The 23,173-nt window shown below is 39.2% G+C and overlaps 1 protein-coding gene across 2 annotated transcripts in view; it reads left to right on the top strand.

Annotated features, from left to right (window-relative positions):
- Window positions 1-23,173, top strand: part of LOC119500253 (ephrin type-A receptor 6-like) — a 190,256-nt gene that overhangs the window by 106,259 nt on the left and 60,824 nt on the right. The window lies entirely within an intron of this gene.

The following is a 23,173-nucleotide window of genomic DNA, read 5'->3' as shown; positions in this document are numbered from 1 at the left end:
ATTCCTGTCCTGTGTGAAATCAGAAGTCAACGTTGACTTATTTGTCACGTAACTTCTGCACTTAAGTTACGTCACTTCAGTCTTCATTTTATCACATTTTTATTTTGCATATTTTGCTAATAACACAATATTTACTGTTGTCGTATATGTAGTCTTTGATGCAAATGGCAGAGAAAGTCAGGGTTAAAGTCAGAATGACATCAAAGTTAATGTTCTTTCGTATTTTTAGTTTTTCATCCTTAACTGCTGTAAATGATGACAGGAGGCGAGGAGAGGAGAGGTTCTCTCTACCTGCCTACTTGCTCCAAATAAGGTTTTTATGCTGAAAGGCCCATATTTCCTCTGGGACAGCGGTCTGTATGGGAACACTTATGCTTTTAATTTGCGATTTGCAAACACTGTGTTTTCTGTTTTCTCCCTCCTCCTCCCTCTTTCCTCCCTTGACTATTCTCTCTCTCCATTTTTCTATTGGTTGTTTGTCTCTCCTGTTTCTATACATATTTGTTTTTTCTTTCTTCTCTCCTCCCTTCTTTCTCTCCTTCCCTCCATCCTTGTGTTGTTGTGGGAGTCTGGGAGCAATACATTTTCTCATACAGCCAAAACACATTAAATGCATTATTCTGTGTCACAGGGGACAGCTCGAGTCTTTACAGGTAACTCAATGTTACACGCAGCCTTTTTATATCATTAGGATGCCCAGTTTAGCACGTAGTCCTGGCAGGTCCCCGAGCTGTACACAAGACCCACTTCATCACTAATACACCCAGCTGCAGCTGTTTAAAATGCTCAAGGGAAGAGGCAGATTCCTGGCCATCAGCCACTGATAAACAGCCTGATGATGTATTTTACCTTGACAGAAATGAGAGGTTGGTCAGAGAGTCAATGGCAGGTGTCATTCATGTGCAATTTGATTCCACAGCCGGTTGCATGTAGGCTATAATTGTACACTTAGCAATCCAGCCCATGTGCTGATGATCCTGCTTTGGATTTCAAAATAGTTGTGAATATTTAAACAGTGCAATATCTGCTTTTTGTGACAGGTGGTCAGTGGTGGTTTCAAATCCTTTACTTAAATGGAAATACTATAGTTTGAAAAAAAACTCTATTATAAGTCCATATTTAAAAGTCCTGCATTCAACATGTTACTTTAGTAAAAGTACTAATGTTTATCAGTGAAATGTAATTAAAGTATCAAAAGAAAAAATACTCAATATGCAGAAACACACCTAAGAGAGTGTAATAATGCATGGTATTATTGGATATTACTACTTAGTGTTGTTATTTACGTAGGTAATTCTAGGTACTTGGTAAACTACTGGTTAATTTAATAGCAAAGCTCTGTGTCATATTTTATAAGCTCTTCATATGTTTTGCATGTAAAATCTTAATCTGAAAAGCATCTGAAAATTGACCTCTGACAGCTTTAACAAAAGTAGTACAATATTTATCTCGTAGTGTAGTAAGATAAGATAAGATATACTTTATTATCCCAAAGGGAAATTTTGCTTGGGCAACAGTGCTCCACATAGCTGCAAACAACTTGAAATAATACATAGCCAACAAGACATTAGAGTAGTACACCTGAAGACGCAGTAGAAAAAACATGTCAAATATTGCACATTCCCTGAGAACAATATATATAAATACATATGCAGTAAAGAGTAAGTATAATGTAGCATAAAAAATTCAAATTCTCAAGTAAAGTAAATGTACCTCAAAATTATACTAAAGTCCAGTACTTGAGTAAATGTTCGTAGTTACATTCCACCGTAGCAGATTTGCTCCTGTACTAGTGTCAAACACTGGCCAGATGTTGTTGTTTTCTGCTTCACATCTTCCCAACCTTGTGCTTTCTAAATATTTTACACACTTCTTAGTCTAACTTCTTATTTTCACACTTCAACTCGGAGCTAATTTGAAAGGATTTGTTACAGAGGCGGATATTAACATGCATATATGAGACCTGCTGTCTCTGCTGGGAATGGAGGACGATGATTCATGCACACAAATAGCCCACACAGTAGTACCAAGTACCTAGACTGAATTAGAGCTTAATATACAATTATTTATGGATTAAACCAGTATAGGCTATGGTTTACAAACTGCATCAGCCATTTATCCTCAAGCTTTGTGAAATATAATGTATCTAAGGAGCTTTTTGACAATTACACAATACATCTCAAAGGGGTTTATCCTATAAAACAATAAATCTGAAACATTACGGTATATCATTGGTTGCTTTTGTGAAATAACTGTAATGCAAAATACATCAATCTCAACAAGTAATTTGGCCTCATCTTCAGTGCAATTTCTTTGTTCCATGAATCCTCAAGTTGCAAATTGAATCTGAAAAAGACTTATTCATAGATAACTCTTAAAACAAGTTGTTTTTGTTTTTTTCAAAAACTGGAAGTATAAAAGTAATCTTACACCACTGACACATTTGCCACTTTGGACACACATACATGAGATGCATACACCAGGCTGTTCTCATACACCGTTCGTAAGCTATGTCTACGAAAAGTAATGCGCTGTACTTTGTATATACTGTATCCCACAAAATCAATGTGTTTGTAATCAAAGTAATTGTGAAGCAGGAAGTATAAAGAGTGGCAAACGCCGTGTAAGGAGGATGTCGGGGTTGATGGGTGGGTCAAAAAACACCACACTTTTGCTCAGGAGACCGATGTTCGAGTCCCGTATGAAACCAGAAGTTGATTTATTTGTCATGTAACTCCGCTTCCGGAGTTATTTTAACCCAAACCACAATCTTTTCCTAAACCTAACTAAGTAGTTTTGTTGCATAAACCTAACCAAGTAACTAACCTGTGAAGACGGGAGTTTATTTTAAAATGAATGTACGCATGTAACGAGTGTAAATTGACACATGTTGCTGGACATTTGTAGGAAAACACACAAAAAATGAGGAATAACTTTGTACGATATCATACGAATCGTTGTGTGAGGGTACGTTGCCATACACATACAGTCAAGCACTTGTAGTAGGAACAGACTGTGTTTTACTGTGAAATGATACGTACTCTTCATCTAAAAATGATTTTTCTGCTGTTGTAGTACCGGGCTATTGTAGCAGTGATTACATACAGCACTGTGAAACCCAAGATTCATTATCAACAACAGAGCATTTATGTTATTCTAACGTATGTTACAGTGCTGCAAATACTGATTAACAGGAGCTACAACATGACCCTGGAGGAAGAATCAGGACCGTCAACCAGGCACATTGTTTTAATGAAGAATGCCTATCGCATTGGCAGTAATATAAAACCTGCAGTGGTTTTTGAAAAGGTTTTAAAGCGTGCATAAGGTCAATATATTCACTACAACCATGCAAGCCTTATTAAGAAAAGGAAAACTCGCATGCTGCAGTGAGCCGTTTTTCTGCGACTGCACTGATATGCATACATACAAATACGGTTGCACATATGCTTCCCTAGACACATCCACCTAAACCACTCTGTGATGGGCTTGTTTGGAAAGGTGCACAGAAAATTCTAACACCATTAGCATAGCGTTGCCATCAGCAGAAATGAGACAGCCATGTGCATTTCTCTGTGTTGTGAGGAATCAAGAGTCTCCTGTAATAATGTAGGCTGGCCATAGATAAATTAGGCGTAGTCATTAAAATGCAGATGGCCCTTTCGGTAAACGCTTAGTGTCAGTGGGGTTAGTATATGATTTGTTGTGCCTATGATAGGCTGTTTTGCAAACACACACACACACAAACACACCAGTACTGTGCACATTCATGAGTGACACATAGAAGTTAAGGCGTGTGATAATTTCCTGTCAGCCATAACCTTTTCAATATTTTATGATTTATACAGTGAAGCATATCTGATGTATGCACAAGCATCAATCTCTACAACACACACACATGCACTGAGACATTGTGTGGAGAATTATAAAGCATAAGGATTAACAGCAGGGGAGTGTCTTGGCCTGGAGTAAATCCCCTTCATATTTGGAGAAAGAGAAAAAGAGTCTGGGGAAATTATGTGTGCATTTGCAGTTCTTGAAGTCGGCACCAGGAACGTGGCACTGCCGTGATCTGGCAGACTTAAAAGTTTACAGCTCGGGGAGGTTCACATCCGCCATAATGGTGTTTTTTCTCCACCAGATAGAAGGAACTCTTGAAGGCCATCAAGAGCAGGCGGAAACTCAACCTCTCATTAGCTGCACCTCGGCACTCTGGAAGTTTTCCTTGCACATAGCTCTAAAAGCAGAATTATTTTTCATCTGTGAAACAGATTAAAGGGGCCATATCATGAAAAACTCACTTTTTCAGTGTTTGTGCACTACGGGTGGGAATTGCCAGAGACCCCACGATACGATATTATCACGATACTTAAGTCACGATATGATCATACTGCGATTTTAAACATTTTGCGATATGCTGAGTATTGTTATAAGATAGATTGCAATATATTGCGATATTACCTTTTTTGTTGTTGTTTTTTTCCGTTTGTCTTCGGTCGTGTCTAGAAGGGAACCAGCAAATTGGGGAAATTCTTGCGAGATGGTTAAGGTTAGGCATTGACCTTGTATAGTTAAGGTTAGGCATTGAACTCGAATAGTTAAGGTTAGGCATTGACCTTGTATAGTTAAGGTTAGGCATTGAACTCGAATAGTTAAGTTTAGGCATTGACCTTGAATAGTTAAGGTTAGGATACGTCGTCGGGCAGCACGTTTTTTGCAGATCTCAGATCAGATTTCAAAATATGCAAGTTACCTTTTAGACACAACCTTTTTCCTAGCCAAACTTTTGCATAACTTTAGAGCGTTATTTAGCGTTCTTCCCGACAACCTGATATGGTTGGTACCAATTGATTCCTTAGGTTTTTTTAGTTTCATATGATACTAATATCTTCTTACTGAACTCACTACAACCTCTGAAAGACAGAATAGTGGACGTTGGATTGTTAAAAGGTTAATAGTTAATGTAATGAAAGATCGATACTTGACATCCGTGTATCGATACAATATTGCCAAGCAAATTGATTTTTTTCCTCCACTCCTTGTATGCACATATTTGGGTATCTGGAGTGCCGACAAAACCAACAAACTGTGAAATAAGACAACCCAGTCAGTTTTTTAGAGATCTAGATCAGAAAACATGTGATTCAACAAGCCATTCAGATTTGGCTCCCCTTCCTATGTCACTTGCATTAGAATATACCGCCCCCCCATCTTAGTATCTCAACCCACGGCTTGAGAACCTGTGCAAAGGTGCACCATATTTTTCAAGCAAACCAATCTCGGCAGACTGGACTTTTGTTTGGAGGGGGGCTTAAAAAGGATCCCAAATATCAGAAAAGAGGTGTAATTGCCCATGCACTGCCTTGCTCAAGGAACCCTGGGTGTCTTCCTAAAGTAGGTGATGGGGTCAGGAGGAAAAGAAAAGAGCCGGAGGCAGGCGGAGGACAAGTGACAGCTGGATGAGGATGTGGAAGGTTAAGTGAACAGAGGAGATGTGAAATGAGGGAGTAAGCCTGAGAGGTAAATAGAGAGGAAGAGAGAAAGAGAGAGAGACTTAGGGAAAGAAATGAAAGAGGGAGAGAGCGGTGTTATGAGAGCAGGAGAAGGGTGAGACAGAGACAGATGAAGTGACAGAGGAAGAAGAAGAGGGTGAAAGAAGATGAGAAGCAGAGAATGAGAGGATGATTGAGTGAGGAGACGATCGAAAGAGTAAAGAAGGCGGGGCAGAATGAAAAAGCGGGTAAATTAGCTGACAAGAAATGTGGTCAGAGGATAAAGAGTGCGGGGGAAGAGATGCAGACACTCACAGACATCTGTGCACTTGTGTGTGAGCATTGGGAAAACTTGAAGTTATTGTTCGCCTTAATGCATTTTTTGACTAACCTAAAAAAATATATGCTCATCACCGAAACATATAGGTCCATCAGGCAGAATCCAGCTGTGGTTTAGTTAACTACTTTGCTCATGTTGTCATCTTGGTTACAACGGAGTCTTGTGGATTTTGCAAGGGTTGGCATCCACCATATTTTCATCTCCCCCGATTGCTTGGAAGTGGAAACACATTTCTGTCAGATGCAATTCAAGACAGCACCAACACACTAATGGACTTTGACACTAAATTGCATTTTCGCTGATATGCATTACATTTCATTGTACAGACATCTCTACTTGTTTGGCCACAGATCTAAGTTTAGTTTAGAAATGCTTTTAGTTTATTATCATACCAAACAGCATGTATTTTATTAAAAATCTCCAGAATATAAACAAGATAGGTATCCACTTCAATCACTCTCCTTTGTAAGGCACTTTTGGCACAGATTTCTAATTTGTGATTCAGCATCCATCGTGGTTTTTAATGTGACTTCCAGCAATACAGCAATTCAACCTGTATTAATTAACTACCAACTCTTGTCAATATATCTAAACAGTTGTTAATTGATCCTAATTTTTTAATAAGGCCAGTTTGTAATATAGGATTTGGGGGGATCTATTTGCAGAAATGAAACATAATATAATCACCTGAAACTAAGAATCGTTGTGTTTTCGTTATGAGCCCTTCATATCTACATAGGGAGCGGGTCCTCTTCACGGAGTCCACCATGCATGTTGCTCCGCCATGTTTCTACAGTAGCCCAGAACGTATAAACCAAACACTGACTCTAGAGAGAGCCTTTCAAGTTTTTACGTTACCTTAAGGCCACTTTAGTTCTCCGACACGCTTGTGAAACTGCGGTAACGTGAGCCGCAGAGTGCAAAACTGTGGTACCGCCAGCCGCCGCCTGACTTCCGTTGCTCCTAAAGCAGTGTTATTATGATAAGGATGGCATTCTGAACGAGGCGAGTGGCGTTAAAACAGTTTTGAACTCGGCGGCTCACGTTACTGAAGTCTTGGAAAGGGAGGAGTGAGCGGAGGGGTAGTCAGATGTTTGCAATCTGCAACCACACCACTAGATGGCGCCAAATCCTACACACTGTCCTTTTAAGTTTTAGGCTCAAGCTAAAAAATAAGCAAACTTTTCATAGTTTTGTTTAATACTTGAAAACTTGTGTTCTGTAATCACACTCAAAACTTAAACCTTTTTAGAGGAAGGTTTATATTGCATTAGCCTTTTTGTTTTTACAGCATGTGTTTTTTCTATACAGGTGTATTAATTCTGTAAATTAAATCAAATATAGTGTGTATGTTGATGTATATGTGTGGTTACATTTAGTTTGTTTGACAAATATTATCTATTTGCATATGGATAGGGGGGATTTGCAATGCAATCTTGGAAATAAATGGTGAAAGGGGGTGGACAGGTGGATGACGCAAAGGACGAGGAGGAAGAGAAGGAGAAGGAGGAAATGGCCTAGAAACAGGAGAGTTGCTTTAATCATAGGAAGCAGCTGGATAATTGTGTATGTCACTGAGAGCAATCAGAGACCGATCAGGTTCTCAGTTGCAGCGACGCATCAGAACATTCATGCAGCAAACTTGAGCGACTATAATCAGACGGTCTTTTGTAGATGACAAGCCGGTGGGTAAATTTAACAATCTGAGATCTGCATGCTGATATGGAATAACTTGGGAGGAGCTGGCGAGGTGAATGAAGCTCATTGATTGCAAGTGTCCAGATCATTTTCATTAGCCTCACTCACCTGAAGGAAGATGTAGAAATTGTGCAAATATATTATACCATCATCCACAAAATCAAAGTTAAACCATGCATAACCTCAGGGTTAATGTTGATGTCGTGTTAGTGCGACTATCATAGCAAAACTGAATGAAAGCATGCAATCAAACCTGTGTATAACTGGTGTAATGTCAGTCTTTCATATAGCACTGATTACATTGGCTTTAACCATTACTATCCTTATCATCTTCATCTGTCTTTCTCCAGTAAACGGTGCAGACCGCACGGATATGCCAACACCGTGCATAATCTGAGACTTCATCAAAATCTAAATTGATTTGAAAATGTGCTTACCTGGCATGCAAGCTTACTACACCATGCACACAGAGGTTCGGGAGTTAATGGTGTGCAGAATAGGGTGTAGTAATGAAAGATGAATAAAAATGATGATTCGATGTTGGTGCAGAATGCTCGGGGATGCCGCCCATCACAGCAAACCTTATCCACACATATGGTCAGTATTCTCGTGCCAGTATCAAGATATTATATAGTGTCATCGCATCTTCAATTGTAGATCACTGTGGGTAGTCGATTACTCGTCTCTAATTTCTTATGAAATATTTAATTTAAATTCCATTGTAAGGAATGGTTAAAGGAGCAATATGTAGCACAGCTACATTTAAAATGGGTAACAGCAGTCCAAATTCAAAACATTGGTGTGACTGATAACAGTTAGCGCCAATTTACGCAATTTGAGGGTTACCTTCCATACATGACCGCGTTAGCCTCTGGCCACCAGCAGTAGTCAGAATCACTTCACCGGCTGTGTGTCTCAAATACTCGCTGCCTTGACAACCCAGCTGCACAAAGACCACAGAGGGATGTGCCGAAGCTTTTCAGGTCGGTAGAACCTAATGTAAATGTTATCTCTGTTGGTTCAGTTCGTTTGCTTGCTTCCATGGCTGCAGAAGGCTGCGTTTGCGTGCCAGTTTGTTTCATATGTGGAAACGGGCAGTGGACAGGATCACACCGAGCAAAACAAAAACATACGTTCCGGACCGGAATCAAAATTTCTAAGGAGAACATGCTGATCGGAGAAGCCAGTATTTCAATTTCCTTAATCTCTGATGACATAATGGTCTTTTTGTGATTTATTGCAGTAAATATATTACATATTGGTCCTTTAAAATGTAGACATCCTAAACCCACTGCAGTAATAAACTCCAAATATGCCAGACTTAACAGGATTACTGTTTTAACAACTTTTTAAAATGTGGCACTGACTCGGCTGACCTGACCTGAGACTGAGAGGAGGTTGTGTTGTTGTGTTAGAGCTTAAACAGTAAAAGCTTGATCTTTGTCCTTCTGTCCTGCAGTGCTTTGACTGTGGATCTTTTAACAGCATTTGGTTTCCAGACCTCAGGAATATATAAAAGAGACGAACCGCAGAGGGCTTTAAATATAATCAAAACTATATTTAAATGAATTCTGAAATGAAAAGGAAGCCAATGCAGAACTGGAGACGTGCGTTCATAAGCCTAAGACCTCTCCCCTGTGTACTTTATTTTCGTGATGAATATTTCATTTGCTAACAACAACAAAAAAAACAACTAGGGCAATCGATGGTGTTGGACATTTAAGAATATTGACACTGACATTCCTCTTAGCAGTTCTTTTTATTTTACATGCCAGACTCTTTAACTCTGACTCTGTTATAAATAATAGATATAACTAATGTTGCCATGTAGTAAATGCTGTTATATTGACATTTTGTTCAGGTACTCCATAAAGGCTCTGTCCAATGGTAATCTTTGTATGAAATGAAGTTTTAGCATCTGACAATCCCTGCACTACAAAACCTTTATCACTTGTCTTTTATAAGCACGGGCACTACGAATGTGTCCACATTATAGCTTCTCTTTCTCTGGACCCACAATTTCTCCTAAAATGATTAACTTCTCGGTTATATGAGTAGTGCTCATTCTACTCTTCAGGCTTATTGCTGTTTTAGTCTGTAAAAAGTGAATGAGCCGGATGATAAATCTTATCTATGTCTCTTAAACCTAAATTTGCCTCACCAATTATTTTTTTTTTTTTGCACATTTTTGCTCCTGGATGCTATGACTCATTCAGACACGGCTTTCAAGATTTGCTGACATATTGAGAAAGAGAGACAAATATAAAGACGACAGTCGACAGACAGACGAGGATTTTTAAGAGTTCTCGGTTTAAAGAGACAGGTCACCGGTTAAACACTGGTATGTCGGCACATTTAATACGTTTAAGGCAAAGTAAATGTCACCCACCTAGGGTTCACAGACTCAAATATATGTAGGACCAGAATCTAAGTCTGTAGGAGAGGATGAAGGAGAGAATGACAGACACAATAAACAACTGGAGCCACAGGGTACTTTCAACTTAAACTATATTGAAGACTTCTGCAGAAAAAAGCATTCTAGTGTTAATTAAACAGTGGATACAGTATTCAATGCATCCAGTGCAACAATAATTGTTTTAATTGGTGAAAATGAAGTGTAACAGAGTTCAGGATTCCTTTGGTTCGTACATTTAAGTCATTATAGCTTCAGTCAGATAGGGTAGTGTGTCAAGTTAGTTTCTGTGCAAAGTGCCCTTAGGTTTGTTCAAAGAAAGTCAAGTAGTAAGATGTGGGCTTTAAAGGGTAACCAGTATTTTTCAACCTGGACCCTAGTTTCCCATGTTTTTGTGTCTAAGTGATTAATGGGGACAACAACCTTTGAAACTGGTCCAGTATTGAGGGAGAGCGCTGTAGATGGCAGCTGCTAAACGAGCTGCGAGGGCAAGAGAGCAGCGTCAGTGTAACGTTACGTTCACTAAAAGTGCTTGTTTTTGTCACTGACAGGCTCAGATTGTTATTATAAGTGTCTGACAACATTATGGAAAGGACCCTACAGAGAAATAAAAAACATTTCTTACCTTTTACTCTATCCGGTCTGTTTGTTATTGTGTCCAAGTCCTGCTCAAGGAGACTTGACTTAATGTCAGACACTTATAATAACATAATATCAGAGCCTGTCATGGCAAAAACAAGCACTTTTCGTGGATGTAAATGACGGTGCCAGCTTGCCCCAATAGCACCATATTGCAGCCCGTGAGCAGCTGCCGTCTACAGCGTTCTCCCTCAATACTGGACCAGTTTCAGAAATTATTGTCGCTATCAGTCAGTTAGACACAAAAACATGAGAAAATAGGGTTCAGGTTGAACAATTCTGAAGTAACCCTTTAACAGTCCTACCACAATGAATGAAGGAATGGGTGGTCTCCTCCTCTTGGGAAAAAGATCCTCTCAGTCCAGCTTCTCTGGCTAAGGAGGGTGATCAGAATCAATGTTGGCTCGCCGTCTCCTTCGTCAAGTAGAATCCAAAATCTAAGAGTCTTTCAGGGAATCTCAAAACGTAGCCAAGACGCTGCCAAAAGTGATTAACTCCTGGCACACAGGTCCTTGGATCACCACTTTCTCTTTACATAAGTGCCATCATACGCTTAGCATTCACAACAAAGATATCCACTTCCACTTGTTTTAGTTGGTGTAGTTTCTAACTCGAGTAGCACTCGTCTGCTTGAGTTGTTTTCTTTTAATCTGTACTGTCGAACTTCTACCTGAAAGGGGGGGAACTTAGTTCCCCTCTACGATAGGAAGTCTGCATTGCATGATATAGCCAATAAGAACCAAGTCTGAGAAAAATAACTCTGACTGACACATTGTTTAGCAAACAGGAAATAATATTGGAAATAAAGTTATCTAACAGCCCAATTCTCTACTCGGTTCGATAAACATTTAGCCAGCGTCAGCCCAATATCACAAATCACAATCTGTACAGCATACGACATCCTTAGATCCTCAAGTTTAGTTTAATTTACCTAAGACATGAGGTATTGTGTTTTTAAATTCAAATGGTCAGATTCAAAGATTTAAGTCCTGGCAGAGAGTCTTGGTTTTAAAATAAATTAAAGTTGTGACTGGTTGTCAAACACACATAAATGTCAAACCTTGTGTACACAAAATTGACAGATTCAAGGAAAACCTCTGGCCCACCTTGATCTGCGATGGCCCCGTGCCATGCCCCGAGCCAGCGCCAACGTCATTATGCAGCACTGGCGATAAATGAATAGTGTGTGTTAAAGTCCTGCCCTTCTCAGCGACGTTATACCCCTCCTCTCCCAGGCAGGCAGCCCTCTGCCGGCATCGCGCCACGCTCTAACTAACTATGACAAATTAGCCCCACACTTAATTACCAGCCTGGGAAAATCACAATGATGTTTATTAGGCGCGGCATCATAAAGCGGTGTGTCCGTGCCCCAAGACCAAAGCGCTGTGCTGGAGAAACACTAATAATAACAACAACCATACAAATTGGCTGAGTGGAATGACCGGGGTTCCCGAGGCGCCGGCCGGGCCGGGGTGAAGGGGAAGGTGACTTTCCGTGGATGAATCAATACTGTTCTCCGCTGTGCTGCGCTGAGCTCCGGCTAGCACTGTAGATCTGCCTGAGACGGCTGAAATCTACTCTGCGTGTGTGTGGCTGTGTGTGTGTCAGTGATGTAGATTTAGCTGCGATCCTTACTCCATTATGGGTTAATAGGAAAAAGGAGCCGCTGATGAAAAATGCTGAATATATCACATTATGAGTTTTTTTTCCTCCCTTGACATACAGTTATATGGGCACGTGTATCTTGGGGGTCTTCTGTCTGATAAAGATTAAGTGTATATGTGTGTGTGTGTGTGTGTGTGTGTGTGTGTGCGTGTGTGTGTGTGTGTGACCACAGCTGGGCTGGTGGCACTGGCCTTGTGAAGAGAGCGGTCGTAAATAGAGCCCCCATGCTCGCCGGCTTATTAACGGTTGATTTATCTGCCTCTCTGTAAGGAATGCGCGCCCTTGGCACCCGCGCCCAGAGTTTGGCCCCAGGGGGCCCCAATTACCCGCCGCCATGTGTGTACGTGAAGATGTGTCAAGGGAACGCTTTGCGTCATGGATGTTGTGCGTGTGCACGTGTCTCATGCTGCTGTATACATCAATGCGACTATTCAGTACCAGGGTCATCTTCATCATCACTCTCTCTCACGCACACACACTCGCACACTCACACACTTTTGTATGCCAACTGTGGAGAGAGATACAGGGGGGGGACAATAGGATGGGATAAATTTATCCGACAGCTTTCTCCCCCCACAGTGATTTATCAGAGTATTTATCCCGCTGATGTGCCTTTATCTTTCCCTCTCTTCCCTCTCTGCCTCTGCCTCGTCTTTCTTTCACTCCCGTACTTTTACATTAAGGCCATGTGTGTGTTTGAATTGTGTGTGTTCATCATTGTAAGCACCAACACTACATGCCATTTATAGTTTACTGTGTTAAGACAGCTGTGTGTTGCATTGATTTACTGCATTAAAGGGGAACTGCGTCCATTTTCAAAATTCATGTTGTCTGAGAAAGTCCAAAAATATATGCAAACATGAACAACTCTCTCCCAAATCCAAACACTAGAGTGCCAAAACTCAAATTTGTGATCTCATAGGGTATAAAGTGTGGAGCTGCTCCAGAGACAATGAATAAAGAAGGATGTTACTGATGACACTGACAGCACCCGGGAGAATGTTCTGAGTATATGGTACATTTTTTGTTTCACAACTGAGAACACTACAGTAGTATAAAGCTCATTTAAGAAAACAAACATCCTGTCGGTCCACAAAATCAGCTCCAGACTTTATACCCTATGACATCACTAGATTGAGACTTACTCCTCTGGTTTCTGGATTTGAGAGCGAGTAGCTCATGTTCACAAATATTGATTGAACTTTCCTTGGCCATGGAAATAACATATTGAAAATCTTAATTTGGGTGGTGTTCCCCTTTGAGGCTGAAGTTTAAAGGCCTCGTCTCATTATATTCATAATCTTTGCCTTTCTTCCTTTGTGCATTTCAAGGATATGTTTCCTCTATACTCTTATCTGTAACACGTCACGATGATCAAATATGTTGTTTCTTTTTAATCTTCCCCTGTCTGATCTTTTTATCTTGTGAAAGCAATATTTCACATATTTTGTTTGCATCTTTTTTTATCACCCTGTCACAATTATGATGTCAATACGGTTTGATTATGATAAGTGCAGAAAATTGTAATGAGTTATGAATCCTGTTTAAAGCTTTACTCGCAGAAAATAAAGAGTTCTAAGATGATACTTGAAGGAATACATTTACTGTCATATTCATGTTGCACGTTGTATTTTTTTCTATGAGGTTATTATATTGCCATTATACAATTTTATTTTTTTGTTGTGACAGCAGATTTTCAATTGGTTTGTGAATTGTTGGTTCCCCAGAGCTACTGATTGTACCACCATGCTGACTGCTCTACAAATTTCCCCCCAGTTAAGCCTCTACATTTAGAAAAGCTGTATAGCAGTTTATGGTCTATCTTTGCCTGCAGGTACACTATATGTTCCACATAATATATGATACAATTACTGTAATTAAATGAATTGTAATCACTGGTGGGTAGAATACAAAATAATCATAACTCTTCTCAAAGTTTGACAGTTGGCTCCTAAAATTGAAAATTGTATTATTCCCTAATAACCCTCTTTTACACGGCATATTACATGATCATATTCATTATCATCAAAAGTGTTCGCTCTCTAATCCCAGTTAGTGATTAGTTGTGTTTGAACACCATGTTTGGTTTTCATGTGGCATGTTCAGTTGAATGTTTGGTCAATATGTTAATCTACTTCAGATTTTATTTCAGTTTGATCACATTTGATTGAGTGTCCCTTTTGTGTTGTGTTGCACCCTCTTGTCGTCCCCAAACACTACGGCGCGTGTATACTCTCGGCACCATACTGGGTCTGCGATACAGCGCTTCCGATGATCAGTGAAGTGCAAGATGAAAGACTCGCATTATTCCATGAAAGTGTTACCTGGGGGAAATTGAGTGTATCAACACTTTGCAGCATGAAAAGATATTTGCTGTTTGTCACTACAGCAAAAAAAAAAGTGTTGAAAGTGTTATTTTCACAAATGTCCCTGTGAATCCCATCTAGCATCGTGTGTGAGAGATTTTACTGTTTCAATGTGGAGGTGTTTGGAAAATGTGATTAAAATAGCGCATGCATCTGGAACCTGTGATCCAAATTTATGCAGATGATTGTTTTTTGGGTGCAATATGAGAGATTACACCTCAGCTCAAAACAGTGTGTTAATTTGTTATGAAACAAGGACATTTTTGGAAAAGGTGGAGATGGAAATTTCATCAGCTCTAGTTTCTAGTTTGTACACCTTCCCATGAGATTGGGTTGTACTGTACCACTCTCTCCAGCGCTGCTTAACTTTTGATAATAATCAGAAATATGTTACCAAATAGACAGCAGACCTTATCTTTGCTTTTCTTGTGGAATCAAGGTCAGTCTTTTCATCGCTGTTATTGCAGAAGAGCACTCCAAAAGCTGAAAGATTCACCTGCTGTGGAAGTTTGTACTGTAAGTACACCAGTGTAATGGTTTCTCTGTGGTCTTTTCCGGCCCTATCCAACACCTTCTGACTGACATCAGCACCCAGGGGTGACTGATCCCATCACACACACACACACACACACCAGCAATTCCCTACACTGGCATCCCCACAGTCATCATCACTCTACGTTCACACTCTGTAACACTGGTGATGAATAACAAACACATCAGATCAGGCTTCAGCTCTATTATTGGACGTAATGAAGTGTTCGCTTTATGTTGCTTTGTTGTCATGTTTCTCCTAACATGAAGAACACAGAGGATTTTCTCCCACAGTAGTCAGCCTTGTGTATGTACATGATGTGTTGCAGTCTTGTTTTCTTTTTGAAGTGATGATTAATCATACTAGAACAGAGAGCTGTGTGGCCAGATGAAAGGGAGATGGACGTGACATATGGATAGTCGAGCCTCTTATTTTTATGCGTGTGTGTGTGTGAGTGGTTGGTTGTTTGTAGATGTGTTTGAGCTTATAGGTATTTGAGCATATGCATATAAAGTATAAAAGTGCAATGCATCACAAGATACATTTTAGATCCTTTACTGAAGTAAAAGTAACAATACCACAGTGTAAAAATATTACAAATACAAGAAAAAGTCCTGCATTCGAAATTCTGCTTGACTCAAAGTATATAAGTATTACCAACAAAGTGTACTTAATGTAGCAAAAGTAAAAGTACTCACTATGCAAAATTACCGCTTTCAGAGTGTTAAATTATGGAGCCTTCAAGGTCATGAAAGATGATATATATATATATTTGTATCTTATGCACACAAGATTATAATTTGTACAAGCAGGTTATTATCGTGTGGAACAAGATACAAATATTTCTTTCAGGACTTCAGGGGCTTCTCTCCTTTTGTTCTGGGTAATTTACAACTTCTACAAGTACATGATGACCTCATGTAAATCCCAGCAGAGCTTCGCACAACTCCAGCCTCAGCAGGTCTAATCAGCCACATATCTGAAAAGAGCAGTAATCTATAACAATGCATCATATTTCATACGTTGATCATGTGTTGTCATATGTATATTAGAAGTGACTATTTCAGTTAAATAAATGTAGTGAAGTAAAAAGTACAATATTTCCCTATGAGATGTAGTGGAATAGAAAAATAAAGTATAAATTGGATATACTCAAGTAAAGTACCTAAAAAGTGTACTTAAGTACAGTACTTGAGTGAATGTACTTAGTTACATTCAACCACTGGTAGATTGGCAAAAGAAAATCCAATGTTATGATTTCTTAAACCTGAAATAACTTTTTTAGTTTTGCCTCTTTGTCACCCAAAGTAGTAAAATTATGGGTCAAGAAAACCAAACCAGTGGGCTGAAAGACAGTAAAGAGCTGCTGAGGGAGAACTGCGGAGTTGATTGATTATTATCTGTGACCTCATCACTGCAAGCAACCTTTTTTCACATACAAGTGCTTTGATCCATTGTTAATATAAAAATATCGATTAAAGCCGTTTTAACTTTTAAACCAACACAGACAAGAAGTCCTTGTAGTCATCACGATTTCTTGTCTTTGATTTTGTATCTGTGATATTTGGAGCATTCAGGGTTGTAACATCCTCTGTGTGTTTGATGCTTACTTGAAGGTTCTTTTCACGAACTTGTCCTGCTTTCCCAGTAGTGTCGTAGCAAAGGATTTATTCAGTCTTAACTGCTACAAAAAACTGTCTAAAATATAATAAGCTAAACAGAAAACTTCCTCCATCATGGCTTCTCTAGTGTGACCGCCTCAGACATCATCACAGTAAAGACAGCTTGCTATCGGCCAATAATGTTAAATCACATGTTCACCAAAGGTCCCCCACACTTGAGTTAACTACAGAAGCAGTGACTTCACCCCTGCAGGAGTGTCCTGGTAGCCATGGTGTCTAAACGCAAATGTAACCACAACATCCCTGCTGCATTCAGCTCTGGACATTTTTTACATCTCCAAGATGTGTATGTAGTCATGTATTGATTTAAATACATATCATTCTCATGACATGTACATACAGTACATGCATATAGGACGCCTCTACATGCCTATTGTGCAGCTCAGTCGTTCGTGGATGTACTTGGTATTATTAGAACCCGTTGACGTATATGTGAAAGCAAACCCACACATGCTTCACCCACCCACCCGGCTTATTATACGGTGGGAAATATGGAGATATAGATATATATTTCATAGAATATTTAAAGCTGGAGGAGAAAAGATCAAATCTAAGAAGATTCAAACCCACTCGTAGTATGCCATGTCTCCTACTAATCCTATTCCAAAAACATGTCAAGGACATAGCATGGAAATGACATGACAATGCTCAAACTTCCCATCACTGAGGAGAGCAGCTGGATGTAGCTACCGACATATTATCCAGCTAATCTTTGACTTCAAGATTTGGTGATTTATATTCACCATTTCTAAATAAATGAAAACAGATTTACTTTACCTACTGTTGCTTTTAGATTATAGATTTTACTCAACATTTGAATTCAAAATTGAATCATAAATATATCTTCATTGTTGGCATGCTCTCTGTGCATAAACTAAATGGTATGCGCAGAGAGCAGTCTGTACAAGAACTACTGTACCAAATAGAGTGCAACATATATTTAGTAGGGCTGTCAAAGTTAACGCGATAACAACGCATTTACGCAAATTTGTTTTAACGCCACTAATTTCTTTAACGCAATAACGTAAATTGAGATTTTTAGGTTGAATAATATAAACTATTAGTCTCTTAACAATCCAATGGCCGCTCCTCTGTCTTTTAGAGGTCACAGACTCGGTCTTTAATCTAGAGTGAAGATACTGGTGTCATATGAAACTATAAAACCTAATGAATCCATCGGTACCAACCATGTCATACTAGCTTTTCGCAAAGGAGGTTAAATAACATTACCTCAAGATATGTGAATGAAAATGGGTTCTATGGTTACCCACGAGTCTCCCCTTTACAGACATGCCCACTTTATGATAATCACATGCAGTTTGAGGCAAGTCATAGTCAAGTCAGCCCACTGACACACTGACAGCTGTTGTTGCCTGTTGGGCTGCAGTTTACCATGTTATGATTTGAGCATATTTTTTTATGCTAAATGCAGTACCTGTGAGGGTACCTTGACAATATTTGTCACTGTTCTGTGTTGTTAATTGATTTCCAATACTAAATATGTGCATACATTTGCATAAAGCAAGCATATTTGCTCACTCCCATGTTGATAAGAGTATTAAATACTTGACAAATCTCCCTTTAAGGTATTTTGAACAATACAAAAAAATGTGTGATTAATTTGCGATTAACTGTGGACAATCATGTGATTAATCGCGATTAAACATTTGAATCGATTAACAGCCCTAAAATGTAGCTTTATTTATTGATATTGCAGGACTCACCAGCCATAGATCCACACTATCCCGGCACATGGCAGTTGAACTGGGACCAACACTGACAAATGTGACTCACTGACACCTACTGTACTGTCTGCCAGCAAACCAAAGGAGCTCTCGTGCTTTGGAGTAAAAATCTGCTTTGAAGGTGTTCACCCTCAGTGTACCCCTGCCCTCAGACTGGACCTCTTCTCCTCTTCTTCAATCTACTGTATCACTACAGTACCTCTCTCTGCTCCCCAGTCTGTAATCATGAGAGAAACCTTTGAAGTAGGACACAAACAGATGAAAGAGAGTAGGAATAAAGGAAGACAGTTTTTCAGAAAAGGTGTAGATAGTGGAGGTGAGGACAGAAAAGATGACACTATATCATCTTTGTTCTGCGGGTTTAAAAGTTCAATTTGGCGTTCAAATCTTGGTGTATTTTAAAAAGATGATTTGGTCCTTGGTGGAAAATGTAACAATTCTTTGTAGGCAGATGTATTTTCTGCTAGATGACACTTTTGCAGATACAATGCTCTCACTTGATGGGTGTGAAATCATCAGTGAAACTTCCAACCGTGCTCATATCCCCCGTCTGACAGAGCGTTGATATTGGACCATCTGCAAAACCCCAGATTACGTTCAATTACAATGGGTTTTTTTAGCATCATTGTCAACATTTTTAAAATTGCTTCCACACTTCCACAACATGTGGGCATAGCAAGTACTGTTGAGCTTTGGGGACTTTTTTAAATATACTTCTATACACCACTGCACATAATACACAAAATGTATTTCCAAAGCTGTTTTTGTTGTTGCATTCAAGTGCTCGCTACTCACAGAAATGCTAGTATAATTTCAAACTCTTTATAGTCGCTCTGTGCTGCGAAGCTCCTCTCATCTCTATTGAGCAGATGAGAAGGTCTCGGCGGTAAATATGTGTTTGATTTTTACACACTTTATAAAGGGGATGAACTTTCAAACTCACCTATCACTTTGAGTGCTTTGGGGAGAAGGTGGGTGCTTGTGCGCGTGTGTGACAGTAAGTTCTTTCAGTGTGTGCATAATGCTGTTTGTTCTCTGGCACTCCTGACTTTTAATAGATTCATTCAAACGTCCGCAAGGAGAGCGAGGAGTCACACACACACAGACTCACACACACAATGGGCTCACACTTTTTTCAACTCTCTTCAAGACACATTATTTATTTCCACATAGAAAGTGGTCTGTCCATGAACCCATCAATTTCAGACTGCACCAAGCTCCTTTAGTTTAGTTGTGTTTTTTAATAAGGAAGCACAAAGAAATTAAACTGAAATTAAACTTTAACTTGACCTTTACCACCCATTTATCTAACTTTCCATTTAAATCTTTCACAATATCCACTCTCACACACAAATTACTTTATATAACTTCATTCTGGTCTCTTTGCCTTTGTTTGTGCATGCATTGCTCTTAATATTTATAATATATGTGCGTCTATTTGACCCTTTTTATGATGGTAAGACATCAAGTCATGTCCAAATCCCCTTCTATAAACAGTGCCTCCATAATATACTATACTAATATGCTGTAAATCATAGAAATGAAAGCAGATGTCTGAGTTGAGCGCCAGAAACCTCAAACCAGATTAATTATCACTTTTGTTGGTGATAATTAATCAGGTCTGCATGTCATTGTCACAAAATGCAGCATGGCAAACAGAATTTGTTCTTGTTATATCCAAAATAAAGTTTTAGTAGCAATAAACTTTGTGCATTTTGTGTGTTAGTGGCAGCTCTTGGCATCATTGTGAAGCTACAAACAACCCGGTCTCGTGTGAAGTTGTATAAATAGCACGACATTACAAGGACATTCTGCGTGTCATGAGGACGCATTTTAGGCTTTTTGCGTGTCATTCGTACGCCACGCAACAAAACTACGGTAACGTCCATAGTTAGGTCAAAACGGCAGTCCACAAACCAATGGGTGTCGTCACAGCGACTAGATCCACTTCTTATAAAGGTCACAAACGTCACTAAAGACATGTGACAAACATCATGTGACAAACGTCACTAACATAACTTACAAAATAAAACACCGGTCTCCTGGTTGAAAGTCCTGTGTTTGTTGGACTCATCCACCTCCCCACCCGCCCACCGTTTTATTCTACGTCACTAGCTCTGACCGTAGCATATTCACGCGGATACATTTACATTGCACTCAGTATGGACTACATGGCGTATAAATGACATGCCAAAAGCAAGAAAGGCATTCCTATTTCACACTAAATGCCTTGCAGATTACCGTGTCAGTCATATGCCTTTTCATGAGAACGGCCTGTTACAAAATAGTTGATTTACCCTCTATTGGTGTTGCCAAACTAACAATCTGATGAAATATCCTACTTAATACATGTTCTTCAAAAGTTTATATTAATTGACCTGAAAGCCAAATATAAGTGTCCTGGTAACTCGTCAACCTTTCACAAAAGCTTGTGGAGGTAAACTCACAGTTTTGTCCTCGCCAGTTGAATAATGCTGTATTCGTAAAAAATTAGCATGATTGAGTGCACTTGTCAGGAGAGACCGCTGTATGTATTAGGAGAGTGGAGTGCTGTGTTTGCAATTGTGCAAATAGCACTGTACACACAAACACACACATGCAGACACACGCAGGCATAACAGACTCGCAACAGAACGAGGGTTGTGTGAAAAACCCTGCACCTGTAATGGAGTGATAATGCTGAGTAAGACACACACCAACACACACACACACACACACAAAGACATAATGACTATAGCTCCATCAAGCTGGCGTGGGCTGCAGAGTAGTGACCTAAATGGGTTGGGATTGCAGCATCATTGGTGATTACCATTGAAAGCCTTGTGATATATAGCACCTATAAACAGTCTATAGGGGAACAAATTCACACTGGAGCGCAGAGCTATGTGCAGCTCTGCAGTCTGAGACAAATACTGTAAATCCATCATTAAGAGACATCTCTGCACAACGGGTTCACAACATCATATAATAAGTTAAAGCAATTTAACTTTTGTAGCAAGAATTACTTCCAAATTGGCTTATATTATGTTGTCAATTTGTGTGATGCCTATGTGCCGCATATTTTACCATATTCACTATATCCCTGTTGGTTAGTGTACAAATGAGTTGCAGTTGGCATGTGTTGTCATGACTATCCAGATTAACGATTCCCAGAACTCAGTCTCAGTGCTGTACAGTATGATGGAGCCTCTCTGGGGTCATATGATAGAAAAAAGCTGAATGTGTAGATCCGTGCAAATGGATTTTCAAACCATGCCCTCGGATTCACAAAAGATTTTGTAATCCATGCCCTCTGATTTACAGATAATTTTACATCCATCTGGAATTACATCTGCTTGTAGGCCTATGCATGTGTGTAATACCCAGTCACTTTCCTTTCTACTGTAGTTGTTCTGCAGTGTGCTGAGATGTCCCACTACAGTGTCTTTATAGTATTTTTATAACTAAGCCTACCCATTGTATATTTATAGCACTCAGTAAATTCAATATGACCTTACTGTACTTTGTAATTTTATCTGCTGTTGTATCACTACAATATTTCTAAAGGGAACTTATGAGTCTGTGGTACTTAATAATACATTTATACTGACCTCTCTGTACTTTTGGACATTTTTATCTACTATGGTATCCATTTAATAAGGTTCCTACAGGGAGTTATATCAGACCATGCAGTGTAGTTATGTTCAAGTTTATAGTGAACATATTATTCCCATATAGTACATTTTGTTTTCTATGTTGTATATATTGATGTATTAGTCTCTATATTTTTGCCACATAGTAGTCATGCTGTAATATTTATTCATTCATTCAGGCTTACTTATTCATTTATATGTTTATTGTTTTGTTTAATAATAATAATAATGGTTTGTGTCCTGGACTTTTTCTCCTGTTCTGAGTGGTGGAAGAAGAAGCCATATCCTTTATTTATGTAAAAGTAGCAATTCTGCAATATAAAAAAACTACTACATTAGCAGTAAAAGTTATATTAAAGTAAACGTATGTAAGTATCATGAGCCAAGTATTCCATGTGTAGGGATTGTGAATCCGAGGGCATCATACTCATTTGGCGACACTGATATATAAATTTGAGTATCGTCAGCATATTATGATATGCATTGTTCCTGTTATGCATAAAACTCTCTTGTAGTTGTTTAATAAAAGGGGCCCAAGGGTTGAGTTATGGGGAACTTCACGTGATTTTAGTTCTTTCTGATACATTTACCACAAAGTTCCACCACACCAGAAACAGTGCTACTGTACTACTACTACCTGTACACAACTTAAGCATTGGTACTGTTCTACTACTGCTTCTTTACATCTGACAAAACATCCAGTCAAACAGGCACTATTTTAGATAATGCACAAGAGGGAGTGCTACACCTGGCCTTTGACTTAATGCCACAGTGCACCGCTCCCAATATCAAGTGCATTATTGTATTGAGTGTATGAAATTATTATTTCCAGGTTAGAAATTAATAATCTGGTAACAAAAATTATCAAAGACTTCCCCCCCTGATACCTTCTGGGCTCTGTAAATTAAATGATATAGTAAGTACACTGTATTTTGGGAGAGATGAGTCAGTTTGAGAGGAATTCTGACA

Source organism: Sebastes umbrosus, chromosome 13 (genome assembly GCF_015220745.1).
Source record: "Sebastes umbrosus isolate fSebUmb1 chromosome 13, fSebUmb1.pri, whole genome shotgun sequence".
In the NCBI taxonomy this organism is placed as follows: Eukaryota; Metazoa; Chordata; class Actinopteri; order Perciformes; family Sebastidae; genus Sebastes; species Sebastes umbrosus.
This window is presented reverse-complemented; position numbering and strand designations above follow the sequence as displayed.